Source organism: Ambystoma mexicanum, unplaced genomic scaffold, assembly GCF_040938575.1.
Source record: "Ambystoma mexicanum isolate Mex_15411 unplaced genomic scaffold, UKY_AmexF1_1 Mex_scaf68, whole genome shotgun sequence".
In the NCBI taxonomy this organism is placed as follows: domain Eukaryota; kingdom Metazoa; phylum Chordata; class Amphibia; order Caudata; family Ambystomatidae; genus Ambystoma; species Ambystoma mexicanum.
In genome coordinates this window covers 194150-217123 of record NW_027182486.1, presented here as the reverse complement: position 1 = coordinate 217123, position 22974 = coordinate 194150, and positions in this window count along the sequence as shown.

Genomic DNA, 22974 nt, shown 5'->3' with positions numbered 1-22974 from the left:
ACACGGACTTCAATGGTGTCCCGGGCGTTTCCCATTCAGGCCCCCATTCAAGTCCCCTCCCAGTCCCACTGACTTCAACAGTGCCCCGCTCCTTCTGAATTAGGGGGGACATCTCTCGCCTCTGACCAGGGGGCCAGTCTGCACTTGGCAAGGTGTAATCACAGAACACATTGCTCACACTGATTTCGTGGGAGTTCCGCTCATTTGCCATGAATGCCCTCATTCGAAGCGCCACCGCCCGGCCAGCCCCCCACCATGGGTCCCTTTCACTTCAATGGAGCACCACTCCTTCCTCATCAATACCCTCATTCAAGCCGCACCCCCATCATCAGTCAGACAGACTTCGATGGAGTCCTGCTCGATTGCCATTCATGCCCCCATTCAAGCGCCCCTTCTGCCCCAACTGGTCCCATTGACTTCAACAGTGCCCCGTCCCTTCCCCATTAATGCCCTCATTCAAATGGCACCCCATTATCGGTCACACTGATTTCCTGGGAGTTCCCCCCCATTCAAGTTCCCCCCCCCCCACCTCCACAGGCCCACAGGGCCCCCCACCACGGGTCCCTTTCACTTCAATGGAGCTCCACTCCTTTCCCATTAATGCCCTCATTCCAGTGGCACCCCATTATTGGTCATATTGATTTTGCGGTAGTCCGACTAGTGGTGGAATGCTGTAGCTGGGGCAAATCAGCCCTTTATCATCCCGTGACGGATAAATGGACTGCCCTCAAACAATTTAATGCAGCATATTCGGTTACAGCTTTCTCTGTCCATGTCATCTTGATCCGAGGCCTTGTGTTGTGTTGTGTTGTGTTGTGTTGTGTGATACGAGTGTGAGATGGGAGAGCTTGAACTTTTTTTTGTTTTTGTTTTTCATCTTGATCCGAGGTGTTGTGTTGATCCGAGGAGAGCTTTAAAAATCTTTTTTTTTTTTTTTTTTAACAGCTGGATTCGCCATCTGCAGGTTATAAGAAATGGCCTCTAGGTGGCCAGCAGTAAAGTCAGCCAATTCTGCTACCAACAGCCAGGATTTCCATCTGCAGGTTCTACCAGATCGCCAGCAGGTGGCGTGCAAGGGACTTTCCTCCTTATCAGGAATGGCCACCAGAGGGAGATGCAGGCTTAGAATCGTGGAAAGTAAAAGGTAAGCTGCTTGCTAATTTTGTGTGTGTGTGTTTTTTTGTGTTTGCGGAATTTTTCTACTGCTTTTTTCATAATCAAGTTTAAACAGGGACTTTTCTGTTTGGCAGGAAACCTTTTCGAAAAAGTCAGTAGTCTAGATATAGCCAGGCAGCGATTTTTCAGCAAAGGGAAGCCTTTCCTTGGTCACCCTGAAGGCTTTGGCACATCTCTCAGGAAAGAAGTGTCCAATCCTTTCCCAGTGTGCATTTAAAATGGATGAGAAATACTTTTTGCCCTGCAGAATACATGTCCTCTAGTCACACAGACTTCAATGGAGTCCTGCTCATTTGCCATTCATGCCTCCATCCAAGTCCCCCCCCCCCCCCCACCCCCCCCCACTCCCCAACTGGTCCCATTGACTTCAACACTGCCCCACTCCTTCCCCATTACATGGGTTGCATCGGAGGTGAGAAAACCCTCCCTGCGCTCCTTCCTTGTAGGATGAAGTGAGTTCCGATGAGTTGATGCTTGAGAACCACCAAGGAGATCCGTTTAATTGCAAGAGTCGAATTGTACATTGAATCCTTTCCCTGGGGCATCCTGGGTTCAAAGTGTGGTTACCTGGGAAAGTCAAGCGATACAGTGATTTCTCATGGCTTTGGCACTTTCTTGTCCAGAGTCTGCTGGAACGGTGAGGGCCTGCTCCCTCTCGTGCAAATTAGGGGAGAAAGATAGCGCTCATGACTTTCTAAATGTCAGGTGGAGGGGGCGTAGCGGCAATCGCTCTGAATTAGGGGGGACATCTCTCGCCTGTGACCAGGGGTGCCAGTCTGCACTTGGTAAGGTGTCATCACAGAACACTTTGCTCACACTGATTTCGTGGGAGTTCCGCTCATTTGCCATGAGTGCCCTCATTCGAAGCACCGCCGCCCGGCCAGCCCCCCACTATGGATCCCTTTCACTTCAATGGAGCTCCACTCCTTCCCCATTAATGCCCTCATTCAAGCCGCACCCCCATCATTGGTCACACAGACTTCAATGGAGTACCGCTCATTTGCCATTCATGCCCCCATTGAAATGCCCCCTCCTCCCCCACTGGTCCCATTGACTTCAACAGTGCCCCGCTCCTTCCCCATTAATGCCCTCATGCAAGTGGGACCCCATTATCCGTCACGCAGATTTTGTGGGAGTTCCGCTCATTTGCCATTCAGCTCACATGCCTGTAGGAATTGTGGGCACATAGAAACAATATGAAAACCGTTATTTGGTGCATGCCAAACTGTGTGACCCTGGTTTCATCACATTAACTCCCTGCGCTACAGCGCACTTGCTTGTAAGAATTGTGGTCGCAAAGAAGCAATATGAAAAGAGTTATTAGGTGCTAGATGCATTTGTTAACGTGCGTGTGACACCCTAACAGCATGCTACACCCTTTGTTTCTTTCTTTTTAGGTGCAGGAGACTAGGTTATTCGTTGTTAATTGGAAAATGCATCATGTTCCCATTGCGCTTCGTCTGCAGGTAAGCTCTTCAAATCTAGCATTTATAAAGTTTGCTTGGCCATTCCCCTGGGACTCACCTCATGAACCCCATTGAATCACACTCATTCCTACATAACTGGCCTCATCTGCAGTGGACACAAAGACTAGTGTTGCAAAATGTTGCGATGACTCAAGCAGATGGCGTTTTTGTACAACTTATGGTGGCAGTATCGCTTGGCCCCTGCAGGAACATCTTTAGGATGTTGCCCCGGTGAATTCATACAATCCAATGTCTGGCTGGCCTGAACATACAGTTGCAAACGCTGTGTGAACCCCTTTTCTTGCTTCAGTGGAAGAGCACATTCTGGTGCTTCTTGAGGAGGGTTTTAGGGTTGCAGTGGGAGTGTACATTGTAGTCAGTGTTCGACTGACCTACTAGAAAGATGGAATATTTCCCGGTGGGCCTCTGCACCATGGGCCTCTTAGGATAGTTTATATTGTATGGGCCACTTTGAACTCAAATTCCAAGGCCTCTTTTGCTTCCCAGTCCACTCCCCGGCCTCGGTTTGCAAAACTAGACCCCCGCGTGGATGGTGGGCGCCTCTTAGATGTATTGGTACAATCCTAATGTCTGGGGGTCCAAAGCAGTTTTTTCAGGGTCATCCACTTTGCTACTAGAACATATTTGGCATGTTCCTATGGGTCACCGTTGATGGTTTGTAAACATACTAAGGGGGATTTTAGCAGAGCTAGCCATGTGAGCAGCATCTCCCAAATGTCGTGACATATGTTGCTTTGTATGGCAGAGCGAGTGATCTTTTGCAGGAGGCACCATGAAGGAAATCCCTTTCCAATAACAATCCAAAGCATCCCTGGGCCCTGGTCAAGCTCAGCAGCTCAGCAGGAGCTGGGCTCAGATGTGTGACTTGGGAGCAGCCAGCTCTAGGCCCTGGGCCCGGCGGGGGATGGGGGAAGCTGTGATGTCACAATGCCTGCCCAGCCCGAGGGTTCCGTTGGCACGGCGATGGCAGCAGGTGAGCCCTGGAGCAGGGGCACGGGAAGGTCAAGAACCCTAGAAGCAGGACCTGGGGGAGAGGTGGTGACTCGCTGGAGCCCTGCGGGCAGAGGCAGCTCCGCACAGGCCTCCTGCTGCTGCCAGAAGCACTCAAGCCTGCTATTGCCGCAGCAAGCACTCAGGCCTAAAAGGAAGATTAAATGCTCTCCCTTCCTAGGAGAAAATCTTACTTCTAGCTGCTCCAAAATGTTGGCATGCATGGATTCGTTTTCAGTATGTTATCCAAGTTCTGCTTCGCCTGCAGAGAGTTCTTTTAGATGCTCTGCAATTAATTTTAGCCCACTTTTGTGTTTCGGAAGTTTGTTTCTTTTCCTGAAATGTCACATTTTTGGCCACTGAAAACAGAATTTCGTGGAAAAAACGAAATTTCTGGAGGCAAACCACCTGAAATATCTTGCTGTACCGCCCAAATAAATTGTGAAAGAGCAGAACGTCGTGTTGGAAGAAGCCTAAAAAGGGCAATTTTGCTCCAGGGGTGAAACAGGCTTGGTCGGTGAATTTTGCCCTGAATTTGTGAAATTCTTTGCAGAGCCAAGTCAGACAATTACACCCACCGCGTCAAGGCCATACTCTCTGTAGGCTTCAGTGGGAAGCGACACAAATCAAACCTTCATCACCCTTGAAACACAGTCTCTATTTTCATTGACTTGATCTCATTTCTAATTACATAGAGAATCACTCATTCCCATGGGACTCGCCTCCTGCAGTCACACTCATTCCTATATGATTAGCCTCATACACTTACCCGCAGTCCTCCTCATTTCTACCTGATGCTGCGTATAATTACATAGAGACTCACTCATTCCTACATGACTGGCCTCATACACTTACACGCAGAACCGCTATTTTTCTACTTGATGGCTGCCTCTAATTGAATGGAGGCTCGCTCATTCCCACGGGACTCGCTTCATAGAGTTGCACTCATTCCTACATGATTAGCCTCACCCACTTACCTACAGTCTCCCTCATTCCTACCCGATGGCTGCCTATAATTACATAGGGAATCGCTCATTCCCATGGGACTCGCCTCATGCACCCCTCTCTGTGCTCCTTCCTTGTAGGATGGAGTGAGTTCCATTGGGCTGGTACATAAGAACCGCCAAGGAGATCCGTTTAAGTGAAATAGTCAAATGGTACATTGAATCTTTGGGACAACAGATGCAGACACAGTCATTTGTTGGCAACGATTCAACGGGGTGTCCTGGGTTCAAAGCGTGGTTTCCTGGGAAAGGCAAGAGATACAGTGATTTCTCATTGCTTTGGCACTTTCTTGTCCAGAGCCCGCCGGAACAGTGAGGGCCTGCTCGCTCTCGTGCAAATTAGGGGAGAAAGATTGCGCTCATGACTTTATGAATGTGAGGTGGGGGGAGGGGGGCCGCAGCAATCGCTCTGAATTAGGGGGGACAGCGCTCGGCTGTGACCTGGGAGGCAGAATGCACTTGGCAAGGTGCAATCACAGAACAACCATAAATAATCCTAGTTTTGCCCCATTGTGATTCTCACCCTGCTTACACAGACTTACACGGACTTCAATGGTGTCCCGGGCGTTTCCCATTCAGGCCCCCATTCAAGTCCCCTCCCAGTCCCACTGACTTCAACAGTGCCCCGCTCCTTCTGAATTAGGGGGGACATCTCTCGCCTCTGACCAGGGGGCCAGTCTGCACTTGGCAAGGTGTAATCACAGAACACATTGCTCACACTGATTTCGTGGGAGTTCCGCTCATTTGCCATGAATGCCCTCATTCGAAGCGCCACCGCCCGGCCAGCCCCCCACCATGGGTCCCTTTCACTTCAATGGAGCACCACTCCTTCCTCATCAATACCCTCATTCAAGCCGCACCCCCATCATCAGTCAGACAGACTTCGATGGAGTCCTGCTCGATTGCCATTCATGCCCCCATTCAAGCGCCCCTTCTGCCCCAACTGGTCCCATTGACTTCAACAGTGCCCCGTCCCTTCCCCATTAATGCCCTCATTCAAATGGCACCCCATTATCGGTCACACTGATTTCCTGGGAGTTCCCCCCCATTCAAGTTCCCCCCCCCCCACCTCCACAGGCCCACAGGGCCCCCCACCACGGGTCCCTTTCACTTCAATGGAGCTCCACTCCTTTCCCATTAATGCCCTCATTCCAGTGGCACCCCATTATTGGTCATATTGATTTTGCGGTAGTCCGACTAGTGGTGGAATGCTGTAGCTGGGGCAAATCAGCCCTTTATCATCCCGTGACGGATAAATGGACTGCCCTCAAACAATTTAATGCAGCATATTCGGTTACAGCTTTCTCTGTCCATGTCATCTTGATCCGAGGCCTTGTGTTGTGTTGTGTTGTGTTGTGTGATACGAGTGTGAGATGGGAGAGCTTGAACTTTTTTTTGTTTTTGTTTTTCATCTTGATCCGAGGTGTTGTGTTGATCCGAGGAGAGCTTTAAAAATCTTTTTTTTTTTTTTTTTTAACAGCTGGATTCGCCATCTGCAGGTTATAAGAAATGGCCTCTAGGTGGCCAGCAGTAAAGTCAGCCAATTCTGCTACCAACAGCCAGGATTTCCATCTGCAGGTTCTACCAGATCGCCAGCAGGTGGCGTGCAAGGGACTTTCCTCCTTATCAGGAATGGCCACCAGAGGGAGATGCAGGCTTAGAATCGTGGAAAGTAAAAGGTAAGCTGCTTGCTAATTTTGTGTGTGTGTGTTTTTTTGTGTTTGCGGAATTTTTCTACTGCTTTTTTCATAATCAAGTTTAAACAGGGACTTTTCTGTTTGGCAGGAAACCTTTTCGAAAAAGTCAGTAGTCTAGATATAGCCAGGCAGCGATTTTTCAGCAAAGGGAAGCCTTTCCTTGGTCACCCTGAAGGCTTTGGCACATCTCTCAGGAAAGAAGTGTCCAATCCTTTCCCAGTGTGCATTTAAAATGGATGAGAAATACTTTTTGCCCTGCAGAATACATGTCCTCTAGTCACACAGACTTCAATGGAGTCCTGCTCATTTGCCATTCATGCCTCCATCCAAGTCCCCCCCCCCCCCCCACCCCCCCCCCCACTCCCCAACTGGTCCCATTGACTTCAACACTGCCCCACTCCTTCCCCATTACATGGGTTGCATCGGAGGTGAGAAAACCCTCCCTGCGCTCCTTCCTTGTAGGATGAAGTGAGTTCCGATGAGTTGATGCTTGAGAACCACCAAGGAGATCCGTTTAATTGCAAGAGTCGAATTGTACATTGAATCCTTTCCCTGGGGCATCCTGGGTTCAAAGTGTGGTTACCTGGGAAAGTCAAGCGATACAGTGATTTCTCATGGCTTTGGCACTTTCTTGTCCAGAGTCTGCTGGAACGGTGAGGGCCTGCTCCCTCTCGTGCAAATTAGGGGAGAAAGATAGCGCTCATGACTTTCTAAATGTCAGGTGGAGGGGGCGTAGCGGCAATCGCTCTGAATTAGGGGGGACATCTCTCGCCTGTGACCAGGGGTGCCAGTCTGCACTTGGTAAGGTGTCATCACAGAACACTTTGCTCACACTGATTTCGTGGGAGTTCCGCTCATTTGCCATGAGTGCCCTCATTCGAAGCACCGCCGCCCGGCCAGCCCCCCACTATGGATCCCTTTCACTTCAATGGAGCTCCACTCCTTCCCCATTAATGCCCTCATTCAAGCCGCACCCCCATCATTGGTCACACAGACTTCAATGGAGTACCGCTCATTTGCCATTCATGCCCCCATTGAAATGCCCCCTCCTCCCCCACTGGTCCCATTGACTTCAACAGTGCCCCGCTCCTTCCCCATTAATGCCCTCATGCAAGTGGGACCCCATTATCCGTCACGCAGATTTTGTGGGAGTTCCGCTCATTTGCCATTCAGCTCACATGCCTGTAGGAATTGTGGGCACATAGAAACAATATGAAAACCGTTATTTGGTGCATGCCAAACTGTGTGACCCTGGTTTCATCACATTAACTCCCTGCGCTACAGCGCACTTGCTTGTAAGAATTGTGGTCGCAAAGAAGCAATATGAAAAGAGTTATTAGGTGCTAGATGCATTTGTTAACGTGCGTGTGACACCCTAACAGCATGCTACACCCTTTGTTTCTTTCTTTTTAGGTGCAGGAGACTAGGTTATTCGTTGTTAATTGGAAAATGCATCATGTTCCCATTGCGCTTCGTCTGCAGGTAAGCTCTTCAAATCTAGCATTTATAAAGTTTGCTTGGCCATTCCCCTGGGACTCACCTCATGAACCCCATTGAATCACACTCATTCCTACATAACTGGCCTCATCTGCAGTGGACACAAAGACTAGTGTTGCAAAATGTTGCGATGACTCAAGCAGATGGCGTTTTTGTACAACTTATGGTGGCAGTATCGCTTGGCCCCTGCAGGAACATCTTTAGGATGTTGCCCCGGTGAATTCATACAATCCAATGTCTGGCTGGCCTGAACATACAGTTGCAAACGCTGTGTGAACCCCTTTTCTTGCTTCAGTGGAAGAGCACATTCTGGTGCTTCTTGAGGAGGGTTTTAGGGTTGCAGTGGGAGTGTACATTGTAGTCAGTGTTCGACTGACCTACTAGAAAGATGGAATATTTCCCGGTGGGCCTCTGCACCATGGGCCTCTTAGGATAGTTTATATTGTATGGGCCACTTTGAACTCAAATTCCAAGGCCTCTTTTGCTTCCCAGTCCACTCCCCGGCCTCGGTTTGCAAAACTAGACCCCCGCGTGGATGGTGGGCGCCTCTTAGATGTATTGGTACAATCCTAATGTCTGGGGGTCCAAAGCAGTTTTTTCAGGGTCATCCACTTTGCTACTAGAACATATTTGGCATGTTCCTATGGGTCACCGTTGATGGTTTGTAAACATACTAAGGGGGATTTTAGCAGAGCTAGCCATGTGAGCAGCATCTCCCAAATGTCGTGACATATGTTGCTTTGTATGGCAGAGCGAGTGATCTTTTGCAGGAGGCACCATGAAGGAAATCCCTTTCCAATAACAATCCAAAGCATCCCTGGGCCCTGGTCAAGCTCAGCAGCTCAGCAGGAGCTGGGCTCAGATGTGTGACTTGGGAGCAGCCAGCTCTAGGCCCTGGGCCCGGCGGGGGATGGGGGAAGCTGTGATGTCACAATGCCTGCCCAGCCCGAGGGTTCCGTTGGCACGGCGATGGCAGCAGGTGAGCCCTGGAGCAGGGGCACGGGAAGGTCAAGAACCCTAGAAGCAGGACCTGGGGGAGAGGTGGTGACTCGCTGGAGCCCTGCGGGCAGAGGCAGCTCCGCACAGGCCTCCTGCTGCTGCCAGAAGCACTCAAGCCTGCTATTGCCGCAGCAAGCACTCAGGCCTAAAAGGAAGATTAAATGCTCTCCCTTCCTAGGAGAAAATCTTACTTCTAGCTGCTCCAAAATGTTGGCATGCATGGATTCGTTTTCAGTATGTTATCCAAGTTCTGCTTCGCCTGCAGAGAGTTCTTTTAGATGCTCTGCAATTAATTTTAGCCCACTTTTGTGTTTCGGAAGTTTGTTTCTTTTCCTGAAATGTCACATTTTTGGCCACTGAAAACAGAATTTCGTGGAAAAAACGAAATTTCTGGAGGCAAACCACCTGAAATATCTTGCTGTACCGCCCAAATAAATTGTGAAAGAGCAGAACGTCGTGTTGGAAGAAGCCTAAAAAGGGCAATTTTGCTCCAGGGGTGAAACAGGCTTGGTCGGTGAATTTTGCCCTGAATTTGTGAAATTCTTTGCAGAGCCAAGTCAGACAATTACACCCACCGCGTCAAGGCCATACTCTCTGTAGGCTTCAGTGGGAAGCGACACAAATCAAACCTTCATCACCCTTGAAACACAGTCTCTATTTTCATTGACTTGATCTCATTTCTAATTACATAGAGAATCACTCATTCCCATGGGACTCGCCTCCTGCAGTCACACTCATTCCTATATGATTAGCCTCATACACTTACCCGCAGTCCTCCTCATTTCTACCTGATGCTGCGTATAATTACATAGAGACTCACTCATTCCTACATGACTGGCCTCATACACTTACACGCAGAACCGCTATTTTTCTACTTGATGGCTGCCTCTAATTGAATGGAGGCTCGCTCATTCCCACGGGACTCGCTTCATAGAGTTGCACTCATTCCTACATGATTAGCCTCACCCACTTACCTACAGTCTCCCTCATTCCTACCCGATGGCTGCCTATAATTACATAGGGAATCGCTCATTCCCATGGGACTCGCCTCATGCACCCCTCTCTGTGCTCCTTCCTTGTAGGATGGAGTGAGTTCCATTGGGCTGGTACATAAGAACCGCCAAGGAGATCCGTTTAAGTGAAATAGTCAAATGGTACATTGAATCTTTGGGACAACAGATGCAGACACAGTCATTTGTTGGCAACGATTCAACGGGGTGTCCTGGGTTCAAAGCGTGGTTTCCTGGGAAAGGCAAGAGATACAGTGATTTCTCATTGCTTTGGCACTTTCTTGTCCAGAGCCCGCCGGAACAGTGAGGGCCTGCTCGCTCTCGTGCAAATTAGGGGAGAAAGATTGCGCTCATGACTTTATGAATGTGAGGTGGGGGGAGGGGGGCCGCAGCAATCGCTCTGAATTAGGGGGGACAGCGCTCGGCTGTGACCTGGGAGGCAGAATGCACTTGGCAAGGTGCAATCACAGAACAACCATAAATAATCCTAGTTTTGCCCCATTGTGATTCTCACCCTGCTTACACAGACTTACACGGACTTCAATGGTGTCCCGGGCGTTTCCCATTCAGGCCCCCATTCAAGTCCCCTCCCAGTCCCACTGACTTCAACAGTGCCCCGCTCCTTCTGAATTAGGGGGGACATCTCTCGCCTCTGACCAGGGGACCAGTCTGCACTTGGCAAGGTGTAATCACAGAACACATTGCTCACACTGATTTCGTGGGAGTTCCGCTCATTTGCCATGAATGCCCTCATTCGAAGCACCACCGCCCGGCCAGCCCCCCACCATGGGTCCCTTTCACTTCAATGGAGCACCACTCCTTCCTCATCAATACCCTCATTCAAGCCGCACCCCCATCATCAGTCAGACAGACTTCGATGGAGTCCTGCTGGATTGCCATTCATGCCCCCATTCAAGCGCCCCTTCTGCCCCAACTGGTCCCATTGACTTCAACAGTGCCCCGTCCCTTCCCCATTAATGCCCTCATTCAAATGGCACCCCATTATCGGTCACACTGATTTCCTGGGAGTTCCCCCCCATTCAAGTTCCACCCCCACCCCCCCCCCCCCACCTCCACAGGCCCACAGGGCCCCCCACCACGGGTCCCTTTCACTTCAATGGAGCTCCACTCCTTTCCCATTAATGCCCTCATTCCAGTGGCACCCCATTATTGGTCATATTGATTTTGCGGTAGTCCGAATAGTGGTGGAATGCTGTAGCTGGGGCAAATCAGCCCTTTATCATCCCGTGACGGATAAATGGACTGCCCTCAAACAATTTAATGCAGCATATTCGGTTACAGCTTTCTCTGTCCATGTCATCTTGATCCGAGGCCTTGTGTTGTGTTGTGTTGTGTTGTGTTGTGTGATACGAGTGTGAGATGGGAGAGCTTGAACTTTTTTTTGTTTTTGTTTTTCATCTTGATCCGAGGTGTTGTGTTGATCCGAGGAGAGCTTTAAAAATCTTTTTTTTTTTTTTTTTTAACAGCTGGATTCGCCATCTGCAGGTTATAAGAAATGGCCTCTAGGTGGCCAGCAGTAAAGTCAGCCAATTCTGCTACCAACAGCCAGGATTTCCATCTGCAGGTTCTACCAGATCGCCAGCAGGTGGCGTGCAAGGGACTTTCCTCCTTATCAGGAATGGCCACCAGAGGGAGATGCAGGCTTAGAATCGTGGAAAGTAAAAGGTAAGCTGCTTGCTAATTTTGTGTGTGTGTGTTTTTTTGTGTTTGCGGAATTTTTCTACTGCTTTTTTCATAATCAAGTTTAAACAGGGACTTTTCTGTTTGGCAGGAAACCTTTTCGAAAAAGTCAGTAGTCTAGATATAGCCAGGCAGCGATTTTTCAGCAAAGGGAAGCCTTTCCTTGGTCACCCTGAAGGCTTTGGCACATCTCTCAGGAAAGAAGTGTCCAATCCTTTCCCAGTGTGCATTTAAAATGGATGAGAAATACTTTTTGCCCTGCAGAATACATGTCCTCTAGTCACACAGACTTCAATGGAGTCCTGCTCATTTGCCATTCATGCCTCCATCCAAGTCCCCCCCCCCCGCCCCCCCCCCACTCCCCAACTGGTCCCATTGACTTCAACACTGCCCCACTCCTTCCCCATTACATGGGTTGCATCGGAGGTGAGAAAACCCTCCCTGCGCTCCTTCCTTGTAGGATGAAGTGAGTTCCGATGAGTTGATGCTTGAGAACCACCAAGGAGATCCGTTTAATTGCAAGAGTCGAATTGTACATTGAATCCTTTCCCTGGGGCATCCTGGGTTCAAAGTGTGGTTACCTGGGAAAGTCAAGCGATACAGTGATTTCTCATGGCTTTGGCACTTTCTTGTCCAGAGTCTGCTGGAACGGTGAGGGCCTGCTCCCTCTCGTGCAAATTAGGGGAGAAAGATAGCGCTCATGACTTTCTAAATGTCAGGTGGAGGGGGCGTAGCGGCAATCGCTCTGAATTAGGGGGGACATCTCTCGCCTGTGACCAGGGGTGCCAGTCTGCACTTGGTAAGGTGTCATCACAGAACACTTTGCTCACACTGATTTCGTGGGAGTTCCGCTCATTTGCCATGAGTGCCCTCATTCGAAGCACCGCCGCCCGGCCAGCCCCCCACTATGGATCCCTTTCACTTCAATGGAGCTCCACTCCTTCCCCATTAATGCCCTCATTCAAGCCGCACCCCCATCATTGGTCACACAGACTTCAATGGAGTACCGCTCATTTGCCATTCATGCCCCCATTGAAATGCCCCCTCCTCCCCCACTGGTCCCATTGACTTCAACAGTGCCCCGCTCCTTCCCCATTAATGCCCTCATGCAAGTGGGACCCCATTATCCGTCACGCAGATTTTGTGGGAGTTCCGCTCATTTGCCATTCAGCTCACATGCCTGTAGGAATTGTGGGCACATAGAAACAATATGAAAACCGTTATTTGGTGCATGCCAAACTGTGTGACCCTGGTTTCATCACATTAACTCCCTGCGCTACAGCGCACTTGCTTGTAAGAATTGTGGTCGCAAAGAAGCAATATGAAAAGAGTTATTAGGTGCTAGATGCATTTGTTAACGTGCGTGTGACACCCTAACAGCATGCTACACCCTTTGTTTCTTTCTTTTTAGGTGCAGGAGACTAGGTTATTCGTTGTTAATTGGAAAATGCATCATGTTCCCATTGCGCTTCGTCTGCAGGTAAGCTCTTCAAATCTAGCATTTATAAAGTTTGCTTGGCCATTCCCCTGGGACTCACCTCATGAACCCCATTGAATCACACTCATTCCTACATAACTGGCCTCATCTGCAGTGGACACAAAGACTAGTGTTGCAAAATGTTGCGATGACTCAAGCAGATGGCGTTTTTGTACAACTTATGGTGGCAGTATCGCTTGGCCCCTGCAGGAACATCTTTAGGATGTTGCCCCGGTGAATTCATACAATCCAATGTCTGGCTGGCCTGAACATACAGTTGCAAACGCTGTGTGAACCCCTTTTCTTGCTTCAGTGGAAGAGCACATTCTGGTGCTTCTTGAGGAGGGTTTTAGGGTTGCAGTGGGAGTGTACATTGTAGTCAGTGTTCGACTGACCTACTAGAAAGATGGAATATTTCCCGGTGGGCCTCTGCACCATGGGCCTCTTAGGATAGTTTATATTGTATGGGCCACTTTGAACTCAAATTCCAAGGCCTCTTTTGCTTCCCAGTCCACTCCCCGGCCTCGGTTTGCAAAACTAGACCCCCGCGTGGATGGTGGGCGCCTCTTAGATGTATTGGTACAATCCTAATGTCTGGGGGTCCAAAGCAGTTTTTTCAGGGTCATCCACTTTGCTACTAGAACATATTTGGCATGTTCCTATGGGTCACCGTTGATGGTTTGTAAACATACTAAGGGGGATTTTAGCAGAGCTAGCCATGTGAGCAGCATCTCCCAAATGTCGTGACATATGTTGCTTTGTATGGCAGAGCGAGTGATCTTTTGCAGGAGGCACCATGAAGGAAATCCCTTTCCAATAACAATCCAAAGCATCCCTGGGCCCTGGTCAAGCTCAGCAGCTCAGCAGGAGCTGGGCTCAGATGTGTGACTTGGGAGCAGCCAGCTCTAGGCCCTGGGCCCGGCGGGGGATGGGGGAAGCTGTGATGTCACAATGCCTGCCCAGCCCGAGGGTTCCGTTGGCACGGCGATGGCAGCAGGTGAGCCCTGGAGCAGGGGCACGGGAAGGTCAAGAACCCTAGAAGCAGGACCTGGGGGAGAGGTGGTGACTCGCTGGAGCCCTGCGGGCAGAGGCAGCTCCGCACAGGCCTCCTGCTGCTGCCAGAAGCACTCAAGCCTGCTATTGCCGCAGCAAGCACTCAGGCCTAAAAGGAAGATTAAATGCTCTCCCTTCCTAGGAGAAAATCTTACTTCTAGCTGCTCCAAAATGTTGGCATGCATGGATTCGTTTTCAGTATGTTATCCAAGTTCTGCTTCGCCTGCAGAGAGTTCTTTTAGATGCTCTGCAATTAATTTTAGCCCACTTTTGTGTTTCGGAAGTTTGTTTCTTTTCCTGAAATGTCACATTTTTGGCCACTGAAAACAGAATTTCGTGGAAAAAACGAAATTTCTGGAGGCAAACCACCTGAAATATCTTGCTGTACCGCCCAAATAAATTGTGAAAGAGCAGAACGTCGTGTTGGAAGAAGCCTAAAAAGGGCAATTTTGCTCCAGGGGTGAAACAGGCTTGGTCGGTGAATTTTGCCCTGAATTTGTGAAATTCTTTGCAGAGCCAAGTCAGACAATTACACCCACCGCGTCAAGGCCATACTCTCTGTAGGCTTCAGTGGGAAGCGACACAAATCAAACCTTCATCACCCTTGAAACACAGTCTCTATTTTCATTGACTTGATCTCATTTCTAATTACATAGAGAATCACTCATTCCCATGGGACTCGCCTCCTGCAGTCACACTCATTCCTATATGATTAGCCTCATACACTTACCCGCAGTCCTCCTCATTTCTACCTGATGCTGCGTATAATTACATAGAGACTCACTCATTCCTACATGACTGGCCTCATACACTTACACGCAGAACCGCTATTTTTCTACTTGATGGCTGCCTCTAATTGAATGGAGGCTCGCTCATTCCCACGGGACTCGCTTCATAGAGTTGCACTCATTCCTACATGATTAGCCTCACCCACTTACCTACAGTCTCCCTCATTCCTACCCGATGGCTGCCTATAATTACATAGGGAATCGCTCATTCCCATGGGACTCGCCTCATGCACCCCTCTCTGTGCTCCTTCCTTGTAGGATGGAGTGAGTTCCATTGGGCTGGTACATAAGAACCGCCAAGGAGATCCGTTTAAGTGAAATAGTCAAATGGTACATTGAATCTTTGGGACAACAGATGCAGACACAGTCATTTGTTGGCAACGATTCAACGGGGTGTCCTGGGTTCAAAGCGTGGTTTCCTGGGAAAGGCAAGAGATACAGTGATTTCTCATTGCTTTGGCACTTTCTTGTCCAGAGCCCGCCGGAACAGTGAGGGCCTGCTCGCTCTCGTGCAAATTAGGGGAGAAAGATTGCGCTCATGACTTTATGAATGTGAGGTGGGGGGAGGGGGGCCGCAGCAATCGCTCTGAATTAGGGGGGACAGCGCTCGGCTGTGACCTGGGAGGCAGAATGCACTTGGCAAGGTGCAATCACAGAACAACCATAAATAATCCTAGTTTTGCCCCATTGTGATTCTCACCCTGCTTACACAGACTTACACGGACTTCAATGGTGTCCCGGGCGTTTCCCATTCAGGCCCCCATTCAAGTCCCCTCCCAGTCCCACTGACTTCAACAGTGCCCCGCTCCTTCTGAATTAGGGGGGACATCTCTCGCCTCTGACCAGGGGGCCAGTCTGCACTTGGCAAGGTGTAATCACAGAACACATTGCTCACACTGATTTCGTGGGAGTTCCGCTCATTTGCCATGAATGCCCTCATTCGAAGCGCCACCGCCCGGCCAGCCCCCCACCATGGGTCCCTTTCACTTCAATGGAGCACCACTCCTTCCTCATCAATACCCTCATTCAAGCCGCACCCCCATCATCAGTCAGACAGACTTCGATGGAGTCCTGCTCGATTGCCATTCATGCCCCCATTCAAGCGCCCCTTCTGCCCCAACTGGTCCCATTGACTTCAACAGTGCCCCGTCCCTTCCCCATTAATGCCCTCATTCAAATGGCACCCCATTATCGGTCACACTGATTTCCTGGGAGTTCCCCCCCATTCAAGTTCCCCCCCCCCCCCCACCTCCACAGGCCCACAGGGCCCCCCACCACGGGTCCCTTTCACTTCAATGGAGCTCCACTCCTTTCCCATTAATGCCCTCATTCCAGTGGCACCCCATTATTGGTCATATTGATTTTGCGGTAGTCCGACTAGTGGTGGAATGCTGTAGCTGGGGCAAATCAGCCCTTTATCATCCCGTGACGGATAAATGGACTGCCCTCAAACAATTTAATGCAGCATATTCGGTTACAGCTTTCTCTGTCCATGTCATCTTGATCCGAGGCCTTGTGTTGTGTTGTGTTGTGTTGTGTTGTGTGATACGAGTGTGAGATGGGAGAGCTTGAACTTTTTTTTGTTTTTGTTTTTCATCTTGATCCGAGGTGTTGTGTTGATCCGAGGAGAGCTTTAAAAATCTTTTTTTTTTTTTTTTTTAACAGCTGGATTCGCCATCTGCAGGTTATAAGAAATGGCCTCTAGGTGGCCAGCAGTAAAGTCAGCCAATTCTGCTACCAACAGCCAGGATTTCCATCTGCAGGTTCTACCAGATCGCCAGCAGGTGGCGTGCAAGGGACTTTCCTCCTTATCAGGAATGGCCACCAGAGGGAGATGCAGGCTTAGAATCGTGGAAAGTAAAAGGTAAGCTGCTTGCTAATTTTGTGTGTGTGTGTTTTTTTGTGTTTGCGGAATTTTTCTACTGCTTTTTTCATAATCAAGTTTAAACAGGGACTTTTCTGTTTGGCAGGAAACCTTTTCGAAAAAGTCAGTAGTCTAGATATAGCCAGGCAGCGATTTTTCAGCAAAGGGAAGCCTTTCCTTGGTCACCCTGAAGGCTTTGGCACATCTCTCAGGAAAGAAGTGTCCAATCCTTTCCCAGTGTGCATTTAAAATGGATGAGAAATACTTTTTGCCCTGCAGAATACATGTCCTCTAGTCACACAGACTTCAATGGAGTCCTGCTCATTTGCCATTCATGCCTCCATCCAAGTCCCCCCCCCCGCCCCCCCCCCACTCCCCAACTGGTCCCATTGACTTCAACACTGCCCCACTCCTTCCCCATTACATGGGTTGCATCGGAGGTGAGAAAACCCTCCCTGCGCTCCTTCCTTGTAGGATGAAGTGAGTTCCGATGAGTTGATGCTTGAGAACCACCAAGGAGATCCGTTTAATTGCAAGAGTCGAATTGTACATTGAATCCTTTCCCTGGGGCATCCTGGGTTCAAAGTGTGGTTACCTGGGAAAGTCAAGCGATACAGTGATTTCTCATGGCTTTGGCACTTTCTTGTCCAGAGTCTGCTGGAACGGTGAGGGCCTGCTCCCTCTCGTGCAAATTAGGGGAGAAAGATAGCGCTCATGACTTTCTAAATGTCAGGTGGAGGGGGCGTAGCGGCAATCGCTCTGAATTAGGGGGGACATCTCTCGCCTGTGACCAGGGGTGCCAGTCTGCACTTGGTAAGGTGTCATCACAGAACACTTTGCTCACACTGATTTCGTGGGAGTTCCGCTCATTTGCCATGAGTGCCCTCATTCGAAGCACCGCCGCCCGGCCAGCCCCCCACTATGGATCCCTTTCACTTCAATGGAGCTCCACTCCTTCCCCATTAATGCCCTCATTCAAGCCGCACCCCCATCATTGGTCACACAGACTTCAATGGAGTACCGCTCATTTGCCATTCATGCCCCCATTGAAATGCCCCCTCCTCCCCCACTGGTCCCATTGACTTCAACAGTGCCCCGCTCCTTCCCCATTAATGCCCTCATGCAAGTGGGACCCCATTATCCGTCACGCAGATTTTGTGGGAGTTCCGCTCATTTGCCATTCAGCTCACATGCCTGTAGGAATTGTGGGCACATAGAAACAATATGAAAACCGTTATTTGGTGCATGCCAAACTGTGTGACCCTGGTTTCATCACATTAACTCCCTGCGCTACAGCGCACTTGCTTGTAAGAATTGTGGTCGCAAAGAAGCAATATGAAAAGAGTTATTAGGTGCTAGATGCATTTGTTAACGTGCGTGTGACACCCTAACAGCATGCTACACCCTTTGTTTCTTTCTTTTTAGGTGCAGGAGACTAGGTTATTCGTTGTTAATTGGAAAATGCATCATGTTCCCATTGCGCTTCGTCTGCAGGTAAGCTCTTCAAATCTAGCATTTATAAAGTTTGCTTGGCCATTCCCCTGGGACTCACCTCATGAACCCCATTGAATCACACTCATTCCTACATAACTGGCCTCATCTGCAGTGGACACAAAGACTAGTGTTGCAAAATGTTGCGATGACTCAAGCAGATGGCGTTTTTGTACAACTTATGGTGGCAGTATCGCTTGGCCCCTGCAGGAACATCTTTAGGATGTTGCCCCGGTGAATTCATACAATCCAATGTCTGGCTGGCCTGAACATACAGTTGCAAACGCTGTGTGAACCCCTTTTCTTGCTTCAGTGGAAGAGCACATTCTGGTGCTTCTTGAGGAGGGTTTTAGGGTTGCAGTGGGAGTGTACATTGTAGTCAGTGTTCGACTGACCTACTAGAAAGATGGAATATTTCCCGGTGGGCCTCTGCACCATGGGCCTCTTAGGATAGTTTATATTGTATGGGCCACTTTGAACTCAAATTCCAAGGCCTCTTTTGCTTCCCAGTCCACTCCCCGGCCTCGGTTTGCAAAACTAGACCCCCGCGTGGATGGTGGGCGCCTCTTAGATGTATTGGTACAATCCTAATGTCTGGGGGTCCAAAGCAGTTTTTTCAGGGTCATCCACTTTGCTACTAGAACATATTTGGCATGTTCCTATGGGTCACCGTTGATGGTTTGTAAACATACTAAGGGGGATTTTAGCAGAGCTAGCCATGTGAGCAGCATCTCCCAAATGTCGTGACATATGTTGCTTTGTATGGCAGAGCGAGTGATCTTTTGCAGGAGGCACCATGAAGGAAATCCCTTTCCAATAACAATCCAAAGCATCCCTGGGCCCTGGTCAAGCTCAGCAGCTCAGCAGGAGCTGGGCTCAGATGTGTGACTTGGGAGCAGCCAGCTCTAGGCCCTGGGCCCGGCGGGGGATGGGGGAAGCTGTGATGTCACAATGCCTGCCCAGCCCGAGGGTTCCGTTGGCACCTCGATGGCAGCAGGTGAGCCCTGGAGCAGGGGCACGGGAAGGTCAAGAACCCTAGAAGCAGGACCTGGGGGAGAGGTGGTGACTCGCTGGAGCCCTGCGGGCAGAGGCAGCTCCGCACAGGCCTCCTGCTGCTGCCAGAAGCACTCAAGCCTGCTATTGCCGCAGCAAGCACTCAGGCCTAAAAGGAAGATTAAATGCTCTCCCTTCCTAGGAGAAAATCTTACTTCTAGCTGCTCCAAAATGTTGGCATGCATGGATTCGTTTTCAGTATGTTATCCAAGTTCTGCTTCGCCTGCAGAGAGTTCTTTTAGATGCTCTGCAATTAATTTTAGCCCACTTTTGTGTTTCGGAAGTTTGTTTCTTTTCCTGAAATGTCACATTTTTGGCCACTGAAAACAGAATTTCGTGGAAAAAACGAAATTTCTGGAGGCAAACCACCTGAAATATCTTGCTGTACCGCCCAAATAAATTGTGAAAGAGCAGAACGTCGTGTTGGAAGAAGCCTAAAAAGGGCAATTTTGCTCCAGGGGTGAAACAGGCTTGGTCGGTGAATTTTGCCCTGAATTTGTGAAATTCTTTGCAGAGCCAAGTCAGACAATTACACCCACCGCGTCAAGGCCATACTCTCTGTAGGCTTCAGTGGGAAGCGACACAAATCAAACCTTCATCACCCTTGAAACACAGTCTCTATTTTCATTGACTTGATCTCATTTCTAATTACATAGAGAATCACTCATTCCCATGGGACTCGCCTCCTGCAGTCACACTCATTCCTATATGATTAGCCTCATACACTTACCCGCAGTCCTCCTCATTTCTACCTGATGCTGCGTATAATTACATAGAGACTCACTCATTCCTACATGACTGGCCTCATACACTTACACGCAGAACCGCTATTTTTCTACTTGATGGCTGCCTCTAATTGAATGGAGGCTCGCTCATTCCCACGGGACTCGCTTCATAGAGTTGCACTCATTCCTACATGATTAGCCTCACCCACTTACCTACAGTCTCCCTCATTCCTACCCGATGGCTGCCTATAATTACATAGGGAATCGCTCATTCCCATGGGACTCGCCTCATGCACCCCTCTCTGTGCTCCTTCCTTGTAGGATGGAGTGAGTTCCATTGGGCTGGTACATAAGAACCGCCAAGGAGATCCGTTTAAGTGAAATAGTCAAATGGTACATTGAATCTTTGGGACAACAGATGCAGACACAGTCATTTGTTGGCAACGATTCAACGGGGTGTCCTGGGTTCAAAGCGTGGTTTCCTGGGAAAGGCAAGAGATACAGTGATTTCTCATTGCTTTGGCACTTTCTTGTCCAGAGCCCGCCGGAACAGTGAGGGCCTGCTCGCTCTCGTGCAAATTAGGGGAGAAAGATTGCGCTCATGACTTTATGAATGTGAGGTGGGGGGAGGGGGGCCGCAGCAATCGCTCTGAATTAGGGGGGACAGCGCTCGGCTGTGACCTGGGAGGCAGAATGCACTTGGCAAGGTGCAATCACAGAACAACCATAAATAATCCTAGTTTTGCCCCATTGTGATTCTCACCCTGCTTACACAGACTTACACGGACTTCAATGGTGTCCCGGGCGTTTCCCATTCAGGCCCCCATTCAAGTCCCCTCCCAGTCCCACTGACTTCAACAGTGCCCCGCTCCTTCTGAATTAGGGGGGACATCTCTCGCCTCTGACCAGGGGGCCAGTCTGCACTTGGCAAGGTGTAATCACAGAACACATTCTCACACTGATTTCGTGGGAGTTCCGCTCATTTGCCATGAATGCCCTCATTCGAAGCGCCACCGCCCGGCCAGCCCCCCACCATGGGTCCCTTTCACTTCAATGGAGCACCACTCCTTCCTCATCAATACCCTCATTCAAGCCGCACCCCCATCATCAGTCAGACAGACTTCGATGGAGTCCTGCTCGATTGCCATTCATGCCCCCATTCAAGCGCCCCTTCTGCCCCAACTGGTCCCATTGACTTCAACAGTGCCCCGTCCCTTCCCCATTAATGCCCTCATTCAAATGGCACCCCATTATCGGTCACACTGATTTCCTGGGAGTTCCCCCCCATTCAAGTTCCCCCCCCCCCCCACCTCCACAGGCCCACAGGGCCCCCCACCACGGGTCCCTTTCACTTCAATGGAGCTCCACTCCTTTCCCATTAATGCCCTCATTCCAGTGGCACCCCATTATTGGTCATATTGATTTTGCGGTAGTCCGACTAGTGGTGGAATGCTGTAGCTGGGGCAAATCAGCCCTTTATCATCCCGTGACGGATAAATGGACTGCCCTCAAACAATTTAATGCAGCATATTCGGTTACAGCTTTCTCTGTCCATGTCATCTTGATCCGAGGCCTTGTGTTGTGTTGTGTTGTGTTGTGTTGTGTGATACGAGTGTGAGATGGGAGAGCTTGAACTTTTTTTTGTTTTTGTTTTTCATCTTGATCCGAGGTGTTGTGTTGATCCGAGGAGAGCTTTAAAAATCTTTTTTTTTTTTTTTTTTAACAGCTGGATTCGCCATCTGCAGGTTATAAGAAATGGCCTCTAGGTGGCCAGCAGTAAAGTCAGCCAATTCTGCTACCAACAGCCAGGATTTCCATCTGCAGGTTCTACCAGATCGCCAGCAGGTGGCGTGCAAGGGACTTTCCTCCTTATCAGGAATGGCCACCAGAGGGAGATGCAGGCTTAGAATCGTGGAAAGTAAAAGGTAAGCTGCTTGCTAATTTTGTGTGTGTGTGTTTTTTTGTGTTTGCGGAATTTTTCTACTGCTTTTTTCATAATCAAGTTTAAACAGGGACTTTTCTGTTTGGCAGGAAACCTTTTCGAAAAAGTCAGTAGTCTAGATATAGCCAGGCAGCGATTTTTCAGCAAAGGGAAGCCTTTCCTTGGTCACCCTGAAGGCTTTGGCACATCTCTCAGGAAAGAAGTGTCCAATCCTTTCCCAGTGTGCATTTAAAATGGATGAGAAATACTTTTTGCCCTGCAGAATACATGTCCTCTAGTCACACAGACTTCAATGGAGTCCTGCTCATTTGCCATTCATGCCTCCATCCAAGTCCCCCCCCCCCCCCACCCCCCCCCCACTCCCCAACTGGTCCCATTGACTTCAACACTGCCCCACTCCTTCCCCATTACATGGGTTGCATCGGAGGTGAGAAAACCCTCCCTGCGCTCCTTCCTTGTAGGATGAAGTGAGTTCCGATGAGTTGATGCTTGAGAACCACCAAGGAGATCCGTTTAATTGCAAGAGTCGAATTGTACATTGAATCCTTTCCCTGGGGCATCCTGGGTTCAAAGTGTGGTTACCTGGGAAAGTCAAGCGATACAGTGATTTCTCATGGCTTTGGCACTTTCTTGTCCAGAGTCTGCTGGAACGGTGAGGGCCTGCTCCCTCTCGTGCAAATTAGGGGAGAAAGATAGCGCTCATGACTTTCTAAATGTCAGGTGGAGGGGGCGTAGCGGCAATCGCTCTGAATTAGGGGGGACATCTCTCGCCTGTGACCAGGGGTGCCAGTCTGCACTTGGTAAGGTGTCATCACAGAACACTTTGCTCACACTGATTTCGTGGGAGTTCCGCTCATTTGCCATGAGTGCCCTCATTCGAAGCACCGCCGCCCGGCCAGCCCCCCACTATGGATCCCTTTCACTTCAATGGAGCTCCACTCCTTCCCCATTAATGCCCTCATTCAAGCCGCACCCCCATCATTGGTCACACAGACTTCAATGGAGTACCGCTCATTTGCC